The following is a 22,706-nucleotide window of genomic DNA, read 5'->3' as shown; positions in this document are numbered from 1 at the left end:
CGTAGCACTATTCGGTACTTTAAGTTATTGTGTAAGGAATGTAAACCTTAATAATTTATTTCGCTTCTACACTTTAATTATCTTTTATTTCCTTTAGATATTTTCGGGGTCATTTCAATAAACGCAGATTAACTTGCTGTAAAATCAGTTTGTATGCATACAGAGACCTATTCATACGACCACATAACGGGCCACACATACATATTAGCATAAGAATGTGCAACACACTTATCAAAGACTAACTGGTATATAATATCACTATATTTACTCTCAATTTCCTGGACTTCATTTGTCCTACCGACATGCTCACTCCCTCCTCCAGATTTGTAACCCATTTCCTTAATCCCATTCAAACCCATGATTCTTTGCAAAACTCTCTATTGTCATGCCCAGGTCTATCCAACATATTTCTTCTTTTTTTTTACTAGGCCCTTATCATTATATCTCCACAATTCATCCTCAACACCGTTTCTTGTTTCATTTAGTCTTCACTGTAATATTCCTGATTTAATCATGTTAGCTTGAATCTACGGCGGATCCTCTCTACTCAAACCCTCTCCCCCAGTTTAAAGTCTCGACGTCTCCATCTAGTTCTTTGAGACTTTCTTCAATATTTTCTAGCACTACCGCAACTGATCCACACCTGACCTTTACTCTAACTTCCTCAACATGAGATTCATTCATCATTTTCACTACATTAACTCAGTTTACACATAACCCACTACCAGGAATTCACCAAAAATTTCACTTACCATGATATAAACATTTATTCACATCTATCTCGAATACGGGTTTTCAAGACTAAATCAATCTTACCTCTTTATTCCCGAGTGGTGGCTATGGTGCGTCAGCGAGATCTCTCGTCGTTCGCCCTCTAATTGGCATTGGAAATGGTGATCCCCTTTTCTTTCTCTGATCACCCACTAGCAGCTCGAGTTCTTCCTCTCCTCTCTCTTCCTCCGCCACTCTCCATTGCGGCTAAGGTTCCCTCTCCTTCAAATGGTGAGAAGAAGAATCTTTTATAAGGGTTGTCAGAACCGTTCGATGTCAAGAATAGATTTAGACCATTGGCTTCCTTGCTTCTTTCTAAATTCATAGATTTCCCTTCTCTTTTTTAAAATCTTTACCACCTAACCCTACTTTATTTCCTTATTGCCCCTCTTCTTCAAAAACCTTTATGATTTGGTCCTTTTTTTTTCAATCTTTTGTAATATTTAAAATTATTTATTTCAACTAATTTTTGCAAAACTACCCTTGGGTTCACCATTCAATTTTGTTACATAAACAAAATTCCCAACGGACCTCTGGTTTTTCTTTAGCAGTATCTTTCTCTAGAGATAAAAAAGTTATCCATCACATCTACCTTAGGGAGGTTTGAATTCCAATTATCTGAGATCGCCAAATGTTCAGGAGTTCCTCTATTCAATCCTTTTCCTTCTTCTTGTTGCTGGATATCTCGTTCGTACACATCTTCTCTTTGTTTCCCGAGCCTATAGTGAGTTATAGATAGAGTTCGAAAGGTCAAATCTTTGATGATTCCATCATACATGATTGAGTTGCGAAAACTTCTGGATAGGTATCCTATATCTGAATTGAATTCTTTCTGGTTAAAGAATCTCTTTCTAGTTGCTCAAGAACAATTAAGAGATTCTCTAGAAGAAATATGCCTCTACTACGTGGACTGATTGTGTATATTAAAAAAAACTAATTTAGAAATTATAAGTAGTTAGTTAAGAAATTCAAATAAATAAGTTTATAGTGTGATTACTCACATGTCTAGAATAATATGTAGCATGTCATGAGCAATCTATTATCTTATGCCAAAAGTTGTCTTAAACATATGCTTGTTACTCTAGTGTTGTCAAAAACTAAAAATGATCAATTTGTGGACTTACGGAAAAACCATTAGTAATTTTTTTCTAAGTTAATTTGGTCGTAATTTCTTTTTCAAGAACTTAAAGTTGATAATCATGTCTTCAATGTTAAATGAGCACACATAATTGGAATTTTCACTCTCATAAATTTTATGTTTGTTTATCAAGAATCTCCATCAAGTAGTTGCAGATACATAAAGTCTGTAGCAATATCTCTTTTGCTAGATGAGAAGTCATCCATCACATCTACCTTAGGGAGGCTTGAATTATAACATATGGGTTTGTTATTGGACATGTGTGTCTACTGGTAGTACAATAAAACATTTTTTATTTACATAGGTTAGTCAATCAATTAAAATGTGTTAAGTCTTAAGTAAAATTCACTTAATTATGGAAGCATGTATACATGAGCAAACACATGTATGAGGCCAAGTTTTATATACTACTTATAAAGCAATTATATTCATATACAATTTAAAATGGGAAAGAAGATCATTCTGAATATAAATTTTTTAAGGAGTAATTTTAATTGCGATTGAGATGGATGAAGAGTGGATTAATAGAGAAGCTAATTAGATTAAGTGTTAAAGTATCATGTCTTCTTGTAAACTATATGAAATATATATATATGTATATATTCTAAAGCAAGAAGAATCACTTGAACTTTTTCTTGAAAATGACTTAAAAGTTTTGAGAAGATAATCATGACTTCTGCTTCATAATACTATAGTACTTTATTAATATCTATAATCTCTTATTGCAGGACATTTCTACATATTGACTATGTAATAAGATGATATACATAAATTTCAAATAAAATTCAGTTAATTAGTTCAAGCACGCATATGAAATTGGGTAGTTTCATTAGTTAATCTTAGTTCGTATTTAGAAAGAGTATGAAAGTCTTAAATTCTCTTTTAATAGATGATTCAATTATTAAAAACAAGTTTAGATATATCTTTTTAAGGCTTAGTTTGAGAAAATCTTTCAATCAATTAGACTATTCTAGAATCTATGTTAAGAAAGAATTAGATTTTTTTGGGGATAGGTTTATGGATTAAGATGAGTAAAGAGTTGATGGATAGAGAAGCTAATAAGAAAATTGTTAAAGTATCATATCTTCTTGTAACCTATATGAATATGATCTAAAGGAAAGAAGAAAAAGAAGCATCACTTGAATTTCTATTTTTGAAAATTTGATTTATTATTATATATTTAACTAAAAATAATAATTGGAACTACAAAACTATTTTTTATATTTAAAAATCAGTTATCGCTTTTATAAATTTAAATTTCAACGACATTAGAATCCATAGTTAATCAAAATAGAGAATTACGTTAAGTGAGTTCAATTTCTACATGTTTCTTTAATATCATTATTGAATGGTTTGGTAAAAAAGTTAAGAAAGCTATCGTTTTGTCTCTTACAACTCTGTTGGAATATAACTTTGTTATCTAGACTATAACTACAACAAGAAAGGACTACCATCATATATAAATATCATAATAACTAACAAACTGAGAGTTAATGGTGACTCTCAGATGTTCATTATTTTTCCACAAACACCACCAATTTATATCTTATGTTCTTCTTCATCATTCGTTCTCCTGTTATCTTTTTCATTGATGACGATGCATTTATTTAACTGTTGAGGCATCATCATGAAAAACTCCCCTGACACCTAGCTCATTGATCCACCTCTTGGCTTGTACATTATGTAGTGCTTCCCCACATTTCTTTTTTCCTCCTGAAAAATACAAATTTAAGTATTTGTAACATTATCATATGCTAATTAAAATATTTATTAAATACTACTCACCCAACAATATTTCAATATTTCCTATGGTTGAGGTAACGGTATCTGCTGAAAAGATTTCATCACCTATACAAACAATAAATAAAGTTTATTCACATATATAATTTACGAATAGTAATCTCTTATTAATTAACTCATCAGTGGGATAAGTTTCTTTTTCCACCCTCTTTCCCTTTCCCTTCGTGATGATCTTCTCCATCATCTGTAAGTATCAAAATATTAAGTTAGTCTAATTTTCTTTTATGAATATCCACCTACAAATAATTAAATATTATATAATAAGGTTGCATCAGACACTTCACCTTCTATACAACAACACAAAGTAAGTTCATTCTAATAAAAATATTAATTTATTTACCTCATCAATGATCTCAAGCCTCTCTCTAGCCACCTCATTCAATTGTTCCTCTTCTATTGGCACCTGCAAAAATTAACAAGAAAACAAAGCTAATTTTAGTCAGCACTCTACACGTAGGTGAACTATTACAAATATACCAATACATATATATATATATGTATATATATAAACATTTATACTTCACTCCCTGCAACATTCACTTCATTCTCCATATTGTTGCAAGATTCCCTCACCAAAGGCAAAATAATTTAATATTATAATGTTACTCATGACTTGTATATTTTCAAGATATACATATATGTATATATATACACTCAAGATTCTATAACGGAGACTTACGTACATACATTCACACAATATATAAAATGTAATAATATTTATCATCATGAAAATGTTAAATGAGCATCACAATTGAAATACACAACAAAATAGATCATCACACAAAGCATATTCTAATCCTCACTCTTCTGGTCTAATTCTTATTGTCATTTCAAATCATTCTTTCTTTATTATTCACATTCTTTATTCATAATATTTCTCTACTGGAATATCACACATCCACTCAGATATCACATATACACTAGAATATCACAATACACTTAGAATATCACATCTGAGATTTCATTGTACGATGCCATTTATATCGTCATGAAGGAGAGGCGAAAAGGATCCCCCCATTGCATGGATAGAACACACAATCTCACATTGGCCACTACAATTATGTTTACTAGGTGATTTGCTCACAATCACCTATCCATGTCTGGATTAGGTTTCAAACACTATCCATGTGCAAGTTCACCATACCCGCTGAACTTCAGCCACACATGCACCCTCCCCTCTTCGATTCAAACTAAATAAGTAGGTATCTAGGGTCCTTATACTCTGTGCTCTTTCTAAATCTCTCTCATTTCTAATTCACTTATTTCATACCTAAGATCTTAATTTTTACACGTAATAAAATACAAACAAGCACATACAAAATACACGATATCATCACGCACATTAGAGTCATACATTTTAAAACACTTTCTGAATCATCATATGCCAGATCACACATCAAGCACATGATACTTAGATTCTTCGTGTAACTGTACCAAATCACACAGTAAGTACATTGCACTGTACATCTGCACCAGATCACACAGCAAGTGTAGTTTACCCAAATTTCACACGTACACACACTGGTTATACATTTCACATGCATAACATATGTACATATATTTTAATACACACACATATATTATCCTACAGACATATACCATCACTACATGTCTTATACATAATATATATTTATTTTTACACACACAATCTCTATCGATACAAATGAACATTCATACTTAAACACGTATACACAATCACACAACATAACATATACATATTTATTCACGCCTTTTTTCTTATCAGTTCAGTTCTTATTAATTCATATCTAATTTATCGTACTTTTTTTTTTATATATACACACACATACGTAACAATGTAGATATATACGTACTATAAATACACAAATAGAAATTAGACATACTAATTATATTCATATTATATTACACATACGCTGAAACATTCACACATAATGCACTGTACGTATACACATATATATAAAAATATAATTTGTCTTCGTACAAAATACATATAAATCTTACCTACAGTGTGATCAAAAAAATTTTAGGCATCCTTTCTGACTCGATCTACAATCCTCTAAAAAATTCGGATATTGTTTGGATAATTTTTCTCATTTACAATGGAAAATATACACGCGAAAGGAGGAATATATTTTACCTTCGAACATGCAGTCCCGATCGCCAGCGTCACCACGCGCCATCACACATATGCCACCGAAAATGCCATGCGCTGATGATGGAATCAGTGGGCATTGCCACATGTGGTGCACCAACATCAAATTTGGTCCCTACACTTTCATTTTTTCTTCCTTCATTTTTTTTTCTTCTTTTTTTCTCCTTTTTTTTCTTTCATTTTTTTTCTTTTTTTCTTTATTTTCTTTATTTTCTTCTTTTTTTTTTCTTTTCTTCTTTTTTTTTCTTCTTCCTTTTTTTTCCTTCTTCTTCTTCGTCATTTCCCATAACTTTTTTTTTCTTCTTCTTCTTCTTCCTCTTTCTCTCTCTTTCTCTCTCTACCCGACCATGACTCCTCTCTCTCTTCTTCTCCTTTTTCTTCAAGTCACTCAACACTGCATCACACAACTCGCACGACCCTCCTCCTTTATCTTTCTCTTTCGGTTGTCACATCATGTAACACCGCGTGACCCTTCTCTCTCTCCTCACTCTCTCCTCTCTTTTTTTCTTTCTTTTTCTGTGATTTAATATTATATATATTTGTCGCTTGGGTTTTCTCCTGCTCTCTGCATCCTTTTTTTTCTTTCTTTATTTCTCTTTACTTTATTTTATTTTTTATTTAATTATATATATACACACATATGTATATATATGCCACATGTCTTTTTTTCCTACTTTGAATACACACTCTAGGTTCTTCTTTCATCTTTCTCTTTTTTTTTTTTGTTTTCTTTTGTACCCAGGGCACCAACTGGATATTACACCCTTTGATTATGTAATATTGCAGTCCCACATGAATGTAAATATTATTAAGCTTCCTTTTTCATCTCCAGATGAATATAATACTGTAAAAAATTAATTTGTTAAGTTAGAAAAACTAAAAGAGATTTATTGTATCACATATTTTAGTATTCTGTCACTGTTTTTCAACTGTCCAGCCTTCGGTTCTATTCTAGATCATATATTTGCAATTTTTATTTGATAGAAGGAGATTCTCCATAGTGTACTGCCAATAAGAAAATTTACCATTAAAAAAACTCATCTGACTTAAAAAGACAATCATAGAGAGTTAAGTGATGAAAATTTTACTAACTAGATCAATATTATCAGCCAGGGTAAAAAGATCATATGGAAGACTACAAGAAATTGCAGTGGTTCCAGCTACTGAACACTTACTTTGTCTTCTATATTTGTGTTGATTTTTCTACAAATTAATTGACACTAATAACTCTATCATCTAAACAACCCAGTATGTAAAAAATTATTTCATATGAGAAATGCATGTGGGGGATGAAGAAAGCACAAAAGAGTGTAAATAGTAGAAGAGGGTTTAATGGTGAAGGGTCATGTACATTGATTGTCTCTAAGTGGATTCTTTTTAAGGAGGTGAGGATTGTGTTTTCATTTTTTATTATTATTTTTTATAAAAAAATAGATTTTATTACATTTTATATTTTTTGTTTTATCCTAAATAAATTATTATTTTTTAAATAAAAAATTAGCCTTCGTTTTTTCTTTTTTTTTTCCTTCCAACTTTGAGACCAAGGAAGAAGAATGCAGAAGAAGAGAGTAGTTCCATAGTGCCATCAGGAAAAAGGAAGAAAGAGGGAAGTTCAAGGAAGAATAAGGAGGATGGGGAATAAGAGAGAGGCTGGCAGGCCAAAAAAGGTGGTGGATGGAGAAAAAAGCACTTCTTCTTTTGTATGTTAGTTTTGAGTATATATATATATCTATGTGTGTATATATATGTATATATATAATGCACTTAGTTAGAATAGTTAGAATAGTGTTGACTGAAAGAATTAATTAATTTGCAGGCACCAATCATAAAAGAAAAGTTGAACAAGGTGGCAAGAGAGAGGCCTCAGATAATTGATGAGGTAATTACCTTGCTTGCTTCGTGTTGTTGTATAGATGGTGAAGTGTCTAATGTAACCTTATTATATAATATTTAGTTATATATAGGTGGATATGAAATAAAATAACATTGACTTAATTATGTAATATTTAAATTTTTTGTACATGCACAGAAGACTATCATCAATAGAAAGGGAGACAAGGTGGAAGAGATTGATTCCTTTGATGAGGAATTAATAAGAAATTACTAATTACAAATTATATACGTGGATAAACTTTATTTGTTTTTTGTATAGGTGATGAAATATTTTCAGTAAATACAGTTACCTTAACCAAATGAATTTTTGAAATATGATTGGGTGAGTAGTGTTTAATAAATATTTAAGTTGACATATGATAAGTTACAAGTACTAAAATTGATATTGTTCAGGAGGAAAAAAGAAATATGGAGAAGTACAACTAAATGTACAAGCCAAGAGATGGATCAAAAAGCGAGATGCCAGAGGAGGTTTTCATGATGATGCCTCAACATTCAAATAAAGGAGTCATGATCAATGAAAAATGTAACAAGGGAAAGAATGATGGCAAGGAACATAAGATATAAATCGGTGGTGTTTGTGAAAACAATGGACAACCCCTGGCTCTTCTTCCTTAACTCAACATATGGGTGATGGAAGTCACCATTAACTCCTAATTTGTTAGTTATTATGATATTTATATATGATGGTAGTCCTTTCTTGCTATAGTTGCAGTCCAGATAATGCAATTATATTTCAATATGGTGGTAAAAGATAAAAACGACAACTTTCTTAACTTCTGTAGCAAACCCTTCAATAATCATATTAAATAAGTATGGAGAGATTAAACTCACTTAATGTAATTATCTATTATATTAGTCCTCTCTCTCTCTCTGTGTCTATATATATATATGAAATAACTTTTTACATACTGGGTTTTTTAGTCTTTCAGAAGATCTTCGCGCCCTGGCTGATAATATTGATATGGTTAGTAAACTTTTCATCACTTAACTCTCTGTGATTGTCTTTTAAGTCAAATAATTTTTATTAACAGTAAATTTTTTTATTGGCAGTACACTCACGAGTATCTCTTTCGACACACTATAAATTGCAAATATACGATCCAACAAAGAATCGAAGGTTGGATGGTTGAGAAACGGTGATGGGACACTAAAATATATGATATAGTAAGTCACTTTTAGTTTTTCCAACTTTTTAACAAATTAGTTTTTTAGTACTATATTCATTTAAAAATAGAAAAGGGTTCTTCATAATATTTATATTCATGTGGGACTGCACTATTATATTCATACAGAATCAAAATGATTGTTCTGATTAATCATCAAGGTGATTGATTTTATACTTTATGAGATCTACCCGAACAAACCCATTCTAAAGCTAAGGAAGAAAAATATAGAAGAAGAGAGCAGTTTTGTAGTGCCACCAGGGGAAAGGAAGAAGGTCGCCGGGCTAAGGAAGAATAAAGAGGATGGGGAACAAGGGAGTAATACCTCAATGAAGAGGAAGGTTGGCCGACCAAGGAAGGTGGTGGATTGAGAACAAAGCACTTCTTCTTCTGTATGTTGGTTTTGAGTATATATATATATTGCACCTAGTTAGAATAGTTCATGGATGTATAGAGTGTTGACTAAAATATGCTTTGATTTCTTGTTAATTTTTAGGTTCCAATCGAAGAGTAATAGCTGGACAAGGTGGCAAGGGTAGATCATTGATGAAGTAAATAAATTAACATAAGAGATTGAAATTAGAATTTTTACTCTTGAAAAGACTATTAGAATTAACTTATTTTGCCTTGTTGTATAGATAGTGAAGTAATTCGTTTAACCTTATTATGTAACATGTAGTTACCTTTCCTTGTGTTGGGTGATTGATGAAGTAAATCAATGAACGACATGAACTATTTATTGATGTTTACATAATAAAAATAATTAATATGAATAAACAGAAAGTAAAGAGGTATGATGAGTATGATATTAGTCAATTATTCGACTAACTCCATTAATGGTGAAGGTGATGAAATTAGTCAATTATTCTTTTCTATTTCTTTCAACATACATTTGTTTTGGTAAACTACTTATATTAAAAATGAGTAGAACAAATTTAGATGGATAAAACACAAATTATGAGAATAAATATATAAATTACTATTAAACTGTAAATTGTAAATATGTATGTATATATAAGCCCAAGATGTTGCATACATCAGAGCAATATTTTTACATTTATTTAAATATAAAAAATATAAAATCAGATAAGGAAAATACTTCGGATAGCTCTAATCTAATTAAAAGATAATCTCAATTATAGATATTGGTAAAAAAAAAAATCAAAATAAGGAAAAATGTTTACAGGGGGGGAGGGGGAGGAGGATACAAGAATTATAAAATTTTATCTATAGCCAATAGATAACTGAATTAATTAATAAAAAACATTTATTATATTTTCTTGTTTACTTGCTGGGAAAATCCAATGAATCTATTTTCTCATGTATCATCCTAATTGGAAATTTTAAACTTATTTTTAATTTAATTTATCTCAAGCATACAAATTTATTTATTCTTTTTAGATTTTGAAAAATAAACATATTAAAAGTTTAAATCTTTATAATTTTTTTTTTTATTTTTAATAGGAATTTTGTCATAAAGTACTTCAATCTAATATTGATTTTCGATCAACTCCACCTTAGAGCCCTAGACTTTTCTTCTGTTTTATTTTTATTTTAATCTTAAATATAAATAAGAAGTAGGCACGATCATGTGTATGTGTCTGCATTTTTTTGCCTCTACACGTACGTATATTCATGTATTTATATATCCATACATGTTCATGCACGTCATATGTTTATTTATTGAAAGTATCAAATTTAAAATAGAATCTTATAATTGACGAGTTAATGACTTATTGTATTTGTTAATATTTTAATAATTTTTTTCAATTTAGTCAAATAAAAGAAAGGGAATCTATATGAATATAGTTACTAAAGACTTTGTTATTTGTTAATTAACAATGATAATGGATATTTCAAGATATGTTATCACAATTACCTATTTTTTCATGTAAATTATTCACAAGCATCAAAGCCACATTAATAATTTTATTGTATATATTTCGATCTATGTTTCATTATCAACCTTTTTAGTTTTGTGTTTATGTATGTTTAATTTTTCTTATTCTATGAGCTAATTAAAAATTACGTAATTATTAGATAATTTCATGATTGTTCATTATATATCAACCCATGTATCATTCTCTAATAATTTTGATTTGTGTTTATATTTATCAGCCGGCCCATTTAATTAAATTTATTTTGTTATTACATTTTAGTGTATATGTACCAAGTTTTCGAACATAAAAATTAAATTAAATTTTTTAAAACTTTAAAATTTTGGCATCAGTCATGACATGCTTTATATTGTTCTTGACCTATGACCAATTATCTCAAAACTTTATTTATTTAAATATTTTCTTAATTAACTACTCATAATGTATATAATATAAGGTTTTGTGAATTTATGTTAAATTTCAATTAAATCCAAAAAATTAATAGTAATTACATAAGAATATATATTGCAGAATATAGAATAAGGTTAATGGTTTATGAGTGGGTAAAGGGGATGTATAGGAAGGGGAAAAAAGAAGGTTGTAGATGGGCTGGAAAAATATAATAAAATATGTTCTTTTTTATAAAAAATAATAATAATAAAATCAAATCTTTGTCCTCACCTCAATCAATATACATGATCCATCACCATTAAACCATTTCCTACTACTTATACATTTTTTTGCTTTCTTCATTCCCTCACAAACGTTTCTCAATCTCTTTCTCTCTCTCAATCCTCTCCTGATACCAAAGATGTTGTCGATTCCATCTCAAACTGAGACACTAAATCTCACTGGTTGGGAAATCCAACCATTTACAAAAAGAGGTGAAGAAGGAGTTGCTGCAAATCAGGATTCAGCTGAAAAAAAAAGAGAATATTTTAGTATTACTGATAGAGTGCAAAAATCTGTCTGGGTAAGTTCAAGATTATATAGATATGTGAAGGTTTCGAGGGTTTTTTTTGGAAAATTTATTAAAACAATCCATCTTTAAACAGAAATTAATGAAGGAGTTTAAAGAGAAGCTGAAAGAATAAGAGAATAAGAAGGAAGCATGCCAAGCTGCACATGCAAAACAACTAGCTGTCGAAGGGATCAATATTGCAACGGAGGCTGAGGCAGCAATCCCAATTTCTTTCAAGACATCAGATGAAGGAGATGTCTGCCCTTTTGAATCCAGTCAATGGTGCTTCTATGATCTCTCTCTTTCTCTCTATATGTATATATGTATGAAATAATTTTACATACTAGGTTTTTTAAATCATAACATTAAGTAATTTGTAGGCTAATCAACACAAATGCAGAAGACAAAGTAAATGTCCCGTAGTTGGAACAACTTCAGTTTCCTTTAGTCTTCTCGAAGATCTTCTCGCCCTTGCTGATAATATTGATCTTGTTAGTGAAATTTTCATCACTTAACTCTCTAAGATCATCTTTTAATTCAAATGAGTGTTGTTAAAAACTTATTAATGCTTAATTTTCTTATCGATAGTACACTCTGAAGAATCTCCTTCCACCTAATGTAACATAAATATTCGATCCAGCAAAGAACTGAAGGCTGGACGGTTGAGAAACAGAGATGGGATACTAAAATATGTGATACAGTAAGTCTCTTCTTGTTTTTCCAACTTAAAAAATTAATTTTTTAGAGTACTATATTCATCTTGAGATATAAAAGGAAGCTTGATAATATTAACATTCATGTGGGATTGCAGTACTATATTCATAGCAAATATAAGGGATCCTTCCGATTTGTTATCGAGGTAACTTATTTTATACTCTATGAAATCTATCCGAACAAACCCACTCCCAAACTAAAGAAGAGGAACACAAAAGAAGAGAGTAGTTTTGTTGTGCCACCAAGAGAAAGGAAAAAGGTGGGAAGGCCAAGGAAGAATAAGGAGGATGGGGAACAAGTGAGTACCTCAGTGAAGAGGAAGGTTGGTTGGTCGAGGAAGGTGGTGGATAGAGAACAGTAACATTATAGTATTAAAATATTTTATCTTGAGTCTTTTTTTTTATATATAGGTGCCTTTGGTGAGGAAATCTAGTAATAATATGGAGAAAGAAGTGAATGCTTCAGTGAGTGAAGTATAAATATTTATATATATATATATATGTATATGCATATGTATAATAGTTCATGCATGTATAGAGTGTTGACTAACATATGTTTTGCTTTTATTAATTTTTGCAGGTGCCAATAGAAGAGGAACAGCTAAATGAGGTGGCAAGAGAGAGGCCTCAGATCCTTGATGAGGTAAATAAATTAATACAAAAGATTGAAATTAATATTTTTATTCTTGAGCATATTATTAGAATCACCTTCCTAGCTTTGTGTTGTTGTATAGATGGTGAAGTGTCTAGTGTAATATTTAATTTTTTTGTACGTGGATATAAAAGAAAATTACATTAACTTATTATATAATATTTGAATTTTTTGTATGTGGATAGAAGACCATCATTAAGGGAAAGGAAGAGAGGGTGGAAAAGGAGATTGATTCCTTTGATGAGCTAATTAATAAGAGATTACTAATAACAAATTATATAAATGAATAAATATTATTTGTTGTTTATATAGGTGATAAAATATTTTCAGTAAATACCGTTGCCTCAACCAGAGAAAATTTTGAAATACAATTGGGTGAGTAGTGTTTAATAAATATTTAAGTTGACATATGATAATGTTACAAGTACTAAAATTAGTATTGTTCAGGAGGGAAAAAGAAATATAGGAAAGTACAACTTAATGTACAAGCCAAGAGATGGATAAAAAAATGAGATACCAAAGTTTTTCACGTATATATATGCATGCATTTATATATTTATACATATTCATGCACGTCATATGTTTATTTATTGAATCTTTCAAACTTAAAATCTAATCTAACAAGCGACAAGTTAATGAATTTTTATATTTGTTAGTTTTTTAATATTTTCTTTTAAATTAGTCAATAAAAGAAAGAAAATTTATGTAAATATAATTACTAAAGATTTTGTTAATCGTTAATTAACACTAATAATGAATATTTCAATTTATGTTATCACAATTAATTATTTTTTTCATGTAAATTTTTTAAAAGCATTAAGACCACCTTAATAATTTTATTGTATAAATATTTCGATTTATGTTTCATCATCAATTTTTTTAGATTTGTCTTTGTGTATGTGTAATTTTATCTTATTCTAGGAGCTAATCAAGAATTATGTAATCATTAGATAATTTCATAGTTGTTCACTATGTTAACCCATGTATTATTCTCTAATCATTTTGATTTGTGTTTATATCTATCTGCGGGTGTAGGATTTAATTTAATTTATTTTGTTAGTACATTTTAACATATACGTACCAAGTTTTCGAAAATAAAATAAAATTTTATTTTATTTTGATTTTGGCATGAGATATAACGGTATTATGTAATAGATAAGTCATAGCATGCTACACATATTCTAGACATGTGACCAATTACTCCAAAAGCTTATTTATTTGAATATTTTTATAATTACCTACTCATAATTTTTAAAATAATTATTTTTCTCATATACACAATTAATCCTCATAGTTGAAATACGAACCTCCTTAAAAGTCATTTTTACAATATATTTGCAGGTAGTTAGTGGTAAATTCTAATAAACCAAAGGCAATTACAGACTTAATACATTTTTCATTTGAACAAATATTAAATACTACATGCTTTGATATTGGAGCCGACAATCAATAAGAACCTTATGAGATGTATTTCTATACTACATAATAGTTTTCACATATATAATAATTTTAAAAATTTAAATAAATATTTTTATTAAACGAACATAATCAGAAACTAAAAATAAACATTAATAGACACTAAACAGGTTAAAAAAACATTATATTTACAATATATATCATACAAATATGTATTAGAAAAATTTTAAATTTTGTTAGTAGAATGCTAATTATATGTGAAGGATACTCTCTATAATAAAATAAAAAAAGAAATATTATTTTAATTGTGTTCAAGATATTTATAGAAAAGTATTTTTTAATTATCAGTAATGCACACTTGAATATATTAAAATATTAAAAACCTGTATATATAGAATATAAGGTTTAGTAGGTTTAAATTAAATTATAATTAAATTTACAACATTAATAGTCATTAAATATATATAGATGTTTATAACTTAATTGTAGGATATATTACAGAATAGATAATAAGGGTAACAATTTAAATAAATAAAACAAAATAAGTAAAATGTAATAATAATAATAATAATTTATTTAGGATAAAACAAAAAAGGAATGATGTTATAAAATCTGATTTTTTATGAAAAATAATAATAAAAAATTAAATCTCCATCCCTACCTCCTTTTAAAGAATCCACTCACGCCACCTCAATCAACCCACATGGCTGCTCACCATTAAACCTTTTTATACTACTTATACCTTTCTGCTTTCTTTAGCCCCCAATATACATTTCTCTCTTTCTCTCCCAATCTCTCTCTTCTCTAGTATTTGAATTCAATAATATGTCGTCGATTTCATCAGAAAAGGGTGAAGGAGTTGCTGCAGATAAGAATTCAAGCAAAAATAGAATTGAATGGTTCAATATCACTGATCAAGTGCGAAAATTCATCGGGGTAGGTTCCAGATTATACAGATATATGAAGGTTTCAATGATTTTTTTTTTTGAGAATTTATTAAAACTATCCATTTTGAAACAGATAATAATGAAGGAGTTTAGAGAGAAGGTGAAAGAAAAAGAGAAGGAGAAGGAAGCCCGTCAAGTCGCAAAGGCCGAACAATTAGCTACAGAAGGAATAAATATTGCGGCAGAGGCTGAGCCAGCAGTCCCTATTTCTCTCAAAAGACCAAATGAAGAAGATATCCACCCTTTTGATTATACTCAAATGGTACTTCCATGATCTTTATCTCTATATATATATGTTTATATATGAATGCAATTTTACATACTGATTTTTTAGATCATAGTGTAGTCAGTGTCAATTAATTTGTAGGGGAACCAGAAAGGACGCAAAAGACAAACTAAATGTCCAGTAGCTAAACAACTACAGTCTCATTTACACTTCCTGAGGATCTCCTAACTATGGCTGATAATATTGATCCTGTTAGTAAATTTTTCTATCACTTAAATCTCTAAGATTTTCTTTTAGATCAAATGGGTTTTGTTAAAAACTCTTTAATGATTAATTTTCTTACCGACAGTATACTCCGGAGCATCTTTGACCCAATACAAATCTCAAATACACAATTCAGTAAAGAATCAAAGGCTGGACGGTTGAGAAACGGCAATGGGATACTAAAATATATGATACAGTAAGTCCCTTTTAGTTTTTTCAACGTAAGAAACTATATTTTTAGAGTACTATATTCATATGGAAATGGAAAAGGAAAACTGATAATATTTATATTCATCTGGGACTGCAGTACTATATTCATAGGGAATCTAAGGGGTCCTTTTGATCTGTTGTCGAGGTTACAGATTTCATACTTTATGAAATCTATCCAAATAAACCCACTCCAAAGTCAAGGAAGAAGAATCTGGAAGAAAAGGGTAGTTCTGTAGTGCCACTGGGAGAAAGTACTACTCAATTGCAGAAGAAGGTGAGAAGACCAAGGAAAAATAAGGAAGATGGGGAACAAGGGAGAACCCCACTTAAGAGGAAGGTTGGCAGGCCAAGAAAGGTAGCGGATGGAGAAGAAAGAACTTCTTCTGTGTGTTAGTTTTGAGTATACACACACGCACGCACACACACACACATAATGCACTTGGTTAGAATAGTTCATGAATGTATAAAGTGTTGTGTAATATATATATATATATGTATATGTATAATGGTTCACGTACGTGTAGAGTGTTGACTAAAATATTCTTTACTTTCTTGTTAATTTTTGCAGGTGCCAATAGAAGAGGAACAACTAAACGAGGTGGCAAGAGAGAGGCCTGAGATCACTGATGAGGTAAATAAATTAATGTAAAAGATTGAAATTAATATTTTTATTAGAATGAACTTACTTTGCCTTATTGTATAGAAGGTGAACTAACTCATTTAACCTTATTATGTAATATTTAGTTTATATTATCCACTTACAAATAACTTACTTAATTTTTTGGTATACACAGATGATGAAGACGACAATTATGAAGGGAAAGAGAAAGAGGGTGGGTGAAGAGATTGATCCAACTGATGAGGTAATTAAGCATGTACTAATTACAAATTATTGGTTAATAAACTTTATTTGTTGTTTGTATAAAAGATTGAATATTTTAAGGAGAAACCGTTAGCTAAACCATAGGACAATATTACAAAAAATTATGGAGTGAGTAGTGATACAAGTAATAAAATTGTTGTTCATGAGGTAAATAGAAATGTTGTTGTGCAGGAGGCAAAAGGAAATATAGAGAAGTATAGCTCAACGCCAAGAGGTGAATTAAATAACGAGATATCTGCGCTAATGTGAAGAATTTTTTAGAAGAGATTTTCATGAGAATGTCTCAATATTTAAATAAAGACATTTTTATCAATGAAAATTGCAACAAGGGAAAGAATGACAAGAAGGAAGAAAAGGTATGAATTTATGGTCTTTGCGGAAAAACTTGAGAAATTTTGCGAGATTAAGATGTGTAGCGAGCCTTTGTTTCTTCACTTATTTGCTCCTTGCAGCGAGCCTTTATATATGAAAAACTAAAGAACAAACACTGCACGTATGTATATGCATAAGTACGTGTCTGCATACCTTTGCCTCCATAGGTATGTATAAGCATGCATTTCTATTTTTATGCATATTCATGCACGACATATACACAATTAACCTACATAGTAAACACATATGTAAGTTATAATTGAAATACAAATCTCGTTATGGTAGATGTGATGGATGACTTCTTATCTAGTAAGATAGATACTGCTAAAGAGAAATTTAAAGTGTGTTAGAAATTTTATTTATACAAACATTAATTATTTTTTATTATTAAAAGTCATTTTTACAGTATATTTGCAGGTAGTTGATGGTGATTTCGAATAAATCAAAGGCAAGTACAGACTTAATACTCTTTTTATCTAAACAAAAGTTAAATACTACAAGCTCTGATATCGGAGCCGACAATCAACACAAATCTCATGAGATGATTTGTATTTCTCTACTACATAATATTTTCCACACAATAATAGTTTTAGAAATTTAAATAAATATTTTTATTAAGCGAACATAATCAAAAACTAAAAATAAACATTAATAGAGTGTATTTACGATATATATATATCTCATACAAATATATACTAATTTTTTAAAATTTTGTTAATAGAATGCTAAATATATGTGCAAGATACTCTTTATAATAAAATAAAAAAAGAAATATTTTTTTAATCATGTTCAAATAGTGCTTTCTCCCGGTGGCACTACAGAACTACTCTCTTCTTCTGGATTCTTCTTCCTTGGCTTTGGAGTGGGTTTATTTGGGCATATTTCATAAAGCTATGAAATCTAATTTACACTTTATTTTGAAAAATTTGTACGTATATGTTTAAATGTAATAACAAAATAAATTAAATTAAATCACATACTCACAAATAGATATAAACACAAATCAAAATTATTAGAGAATAATACGAGTTGACATAATAAATAATCATAAATTTTTTTAATGATTATATAATTCTTAATTAGCTCATAGAATAAGATAAAAGCACACATACATAAACATAAATCTAAAAAATTTGATAATGAAATATATATCGAAACATATATATATATATATATATATATATATAATATAATTATTACTGTGGCCTTATTGTTTTAAAAAATTTACATGAAAAAAAATAATTAATTGCGATAACATAAATTGAAATATTCATTATTATTGTTAATTAACAATTAATAAAGACTTTAGTAACTACATTTATATAAATTTCCTTTTTTTATAAGAAAATATTAAAGGACTAATAAATATAATAATTCATTAACTTGTCAATTGTTAGATTAGATTTTAAATTTGAATGTTTTAATAAATAAACATATGACATGCATGGATATGTATAAATATATAAATGCATGCATATACATACGAATGGAGGCAAATGCATGGAGACACGTACATATGGTGGTGCTTACTTCTTAGTTTTAAAATTAAGATTAAAAAAAAAATGAATCAAAACAAAAGTTTATATTGAAATACTTTCTGACAAAATTTCTCTTAAAAATAAAAACTATATAGATTTTAACTCTTAATATGCTTGTTTTTAGAAATATAAAAAGAATAAAATTGACTTAAAGTTATTATACAATATTTGTTCTTTAATTTTTCATATACAAAGGCTTGCGAGGCATGTGGACATTTTTAGTTTCTTATCTACAGTGTTTGTTCTTTCATTTAATTTTTGGAAACTTCTGTTTCTTAAGTAAGAGAGTATGCTGAAATAATTCCTTAAATATAATTAGTTTTTGGTCGATAACCTGGTTTACTGGATTTACACATTTTATTATGCAATTAGAGTATATTGCAGATTTTATTAATCTATGTAATACCTTTTTCCCCCATAGATCTTGATGTATGAGTGTGTTCTGACTCTTGCTTCAATTTTGCTTCTCCTATCGTCTTTTGATGCTAATTTTTCTCCCATCAGTTACATGTTTTGATTTTTCTGTAGCTTGGATTGTCAAGTAAATGGGTCATGGTGTCTGTATTTTAGGTTGGATTAACACCAAAACATATATCAAAATTTTCAAAAGAGGGGAAAATTTTAGACACCAACCTTGTAGCATAAGCTAATTATTTAGCCAAACTACTCGCTATAGACAAAATTTTGTTGTCATTATAATTATTTAGCCCCATATTTTATAAATACTTTGTTCATTTTGTTCAATATTTGTAATTGATATTTTTTTTATTTGGATTAGGGTTAACAAAATATTTATATTATTATATTTCATAAAATTAATGTGAGATTTCACATATTTGATTTTATATATTGTTTATATTTAAATAATAATGAAAATACTGCTTTGATGGATGAAAAATTATGAGCTTATATATATACATATTTATAGTTAAAAATTTAACAGTCGTTCATATATTTATTTTCATTTATATATTTCAATTGCATTAAAATTTATGATTAATATAATAGAGAATTACATTAAGTGAGTTCAATCTCTCCATACTTATTTAATGTGATTATTGAAGGGTTTGCTACAAAAGTTAGAAAAGTTGTCGTTTTATCGTTTACCACTACATTGAAATATAACCGGATTATCTAGACTACAACTATAGCAAGAAAGGACTACCATCATATATAAATATCGTAATAACCAAAAAATTAGGAGTTATTGGTGACTCTCATCACCCATATGTTGAGTTAAAGAAGAAGAGCTACAGGTTGTCCATTGTTTTAACAAACACCACCAATTTATATCTTATGTTCCTCCCCATCATTCTTTCCCTTGTTACATTTTTCATTGATCACGATGCCTTTAACACTATTGTAACTAAGTACATTATATATATAGATATATATACACACACATATATATACTCAAAACCAACATATAGAAGAAGAAGTGCTTTGTTCTCCATCCACCACTTTTCTTGGCCTGCTAACCTTCCTCTTCACTGAGGTACTCCCTTATTCCCCATCCTCCTTATTCTTCTTTGGCCTTCCCACCTTCTTCCTTTCTCCCGGTGGCACTACGGAACTACTCTCTTCTTCTGCATTCTTCTTCCTTAGTCTCAGAGTTGGAAGGAAAAAAAAGAAAAAAAGAAGGCTATAGAAGGCTGATTTTTTATTTAAAAAATAATAATTTATTTAGGATAAAACAAAAAAGATAAAATGTAATAAAATTTAATTTTTTATGTAAAATAATAAAAAAAATGAAAACATAATTCTAACATCCTTAAAAAGAATCCACTCAAAGACAATCAATGTACATGACCCTTCACCATTAAACCCTCTTATGCTATTTATACCCTTTTATGCTTTCTTCATTCCCCCACATACATTTCTCAAATCTCTTTTGCCTCTCTCAATAAGATGTTGTCGATTCCATCTAAAACTGAGAGCCCAAAACTCATTGGTTGGGAGATCCAACCATTCGTAGAAAAAGGCATAGAAGGAGTTGCTGCTAATGAGAATTCAACCTAAAAAAGAATGGAATGGTTTAGTATTACTGATAGAGTGTGAAAATTCATCGGGGTAAGTCCCAGATTATATAAATATGTGAAGGTTTCGATTACTTTTTATTTTTGAGAAATTTTTAAAAGGCTTCATCTTAAAACAAAAAATAATGAAGGAGTTTAGAGAGAAGGTGAAAGAAGAAGAAAAAGAGAATGAAGCACGCCAAGCCACACAAGTGGAACAATTAGCTGCAGAAGGGATTCATATTTCGCCAGAGGTTGAGCCATAAATTCTTCTTTCTTTCAGGAGACCGGGTAAAGAAGACATCCACCCTTTTGAATCTTTTCAAATGGTACTTCCACGATCTCTCTATCTCTCTCTCTCAGTATGTGTATATATATGTATATATGTATATATAAAACAATTTTTTACATACTAGGTTTTTTAGATGATAGAGTTATTAGTGTCAATTAATTTATAGGGAAATCAACACAAGTGCAGAAGACAAAGTAAGTGTCTAGTAGCTAGAACCACTGTAGTTTCCTTTAGTCTTCCATAAGACCTTCTCACCCTAACTGATAATTTTGATCTGGTTAGTAAAATTATCATTACATAACTCTCGATGATTGTCTTTTTAAGTCAAATGAGTTTTTTTAAGGGTAAATTTTTTTATTGGCAGTACACTCCGGAGAATCTCCTTCCATCCAATAGAAATCAAAGATATACGATCCAACAAAGAACCGAAGGCTAGATGGTTGAAAAATGGCAACGGGATACTAAAATATGTGATACAATAAGTCTCTTTTAGTTTTTCCAACTTAAAAAAATAATTTTTTAGAGTACTATATTCATTTGAAGATAGAAAAAGAAGCTTGATAATATTTACATTCATGTGGGACTGAAATATTATATTCATACAGAATGAAAGTATGTAATGTCCAGTTGGTGCCCTAGGTACAAAAGAAAACAAAAAAAGAGAATAAAGAAAGAAGAACCTAGGGTGTGTATTCTGGAAGTAGGAAAAGAAGACATGTGGCATGTATATACATATGTGTGTGTATATATATAATTAAATAAAAAATAAAAGGATGCATAGGGCAGGAGAAAACCCAAGTGGCAAATGTATATATGTAATTAAATCACAAAAAAAGAAAGAAAAAAAGGAAAGAGAGGAGAGAGAGACGTGACTGTGAGAAAAGAGAAAGGGTTAAGCGGCATCGATGGGAGAGAGAGAAGGGATGCATGGTGTTGCGTGATGCAGCAACCGAAAGAGAAAAGAAAAGGAGGGCCGCACGGGTTGTGTGACATGGTGATGCATGACTGGAAGAAAAAGGAGAAAAAGAGAGAGAGGAGACACGGTCGGGTAGAGAGAGAAAGAGAGAGAGAGAGAGGGGAAGAAGAAGAAGAAGAATAAAAAGAAGAAAAGGAAGAAAAAAAGAAGAAAGAAAAAAAAAAGCTGCAGGAAAGGAAAAGACGGAAAAGGAAAAAAAAGGAAGAAGAAAAGGAAAAAAAAAGAAGAAGAAAAGAAAAGGAAAAAAAAGAGAAAAAAAGGAGAAAAAAAAAAGGAAAAAAAAGAAGGAAGAAAAATTGGAAGTGTGGCGACCAAATCTGATGCTAATGCGCCACATGTGGCAACGTGTGCTGACTCCATCATCAATGCGTGGCATTTTCAGTGACATGCGTGTGATGGTGCGTGGTGATGCTGGTGATCAGGACTGTATATTCGAAGGTAAAATATATTCCTCTTTTTGCGTGT

The 22,706-nt window shown here is 29.7% G+C and overlaps 3 long non-coding RNA genes across 3 annotated transcripts; 2 read left to right on the top strand and 1 right to left on the bottom strand.

Moving 5' to 3' along the window:
* Positions 1-3,822: 3,822 nt before the first annotated feature.
* On the bottom strand, positions 3,823-6,084 carry LOC148240344 (uncharacterized). The gene is made up of 3 exons (XR_015814160.1): positions 5,826-6,084; positions 4,050-4,112; positions 3,823-3,893 (listed from the first exon to the last, which is right to left on the bottom strand). It is a non-coding gene; the product is annotated as an uncharacterized LOC148240344 (long non-coding RNA).
* Positions 6,085-15,547: 9,463 nt separating this feature from the next.
* On the top strand, positions 15,548-16,591 carry LOC148240343 (uncharacterized). The gene is made up of 3 exons (XR_015814102.1): positions 15,548-15,942; positions 16,041-16,151; positions 16,263-16,591. It is a non-coding gene; the product is annotated as an uncharacterized LOC148240343 (long non-coding RNA).
* A 73-nt stretch (positions 16,592-16,664) lies between these two features.
* Positions 16,665-17,941, top strand: LOC148240342 (uncharacterized). Its single transcript, XR_015814058.1, has 3 exons — positions 16,665-16,796; positions 16,960-17,028; positions 17,220-17,941. It is a non-coding gene; the product is annotated as an uncharacterized LOC148240342 (long non-coding RNA).
* The last annotated feature ends 4,765 nt before the right edge of the window (positions 17,942-22,706 follow it).

Source organism: Carica papaya, chromosome 8 (genome assembly GCF_054855325.1).
Source record: "Carica papaya isolate Zhongbai chromosome 8, ASM5485532v1, whole genome shotgun sequence".
Taxonomy (NCBI): domain Eukaryota; kingdom Viridiplantae; phylum Streptophyta; class Magnoliopsida; order Brassicales; family Caricaceae; genus Carica; species Carica papaya.
The sequence above is the reverse complement of the archived record's forward strand: the minus strand, read 5'-3'. Positions and strand labels throughout refer to the sequence as shown.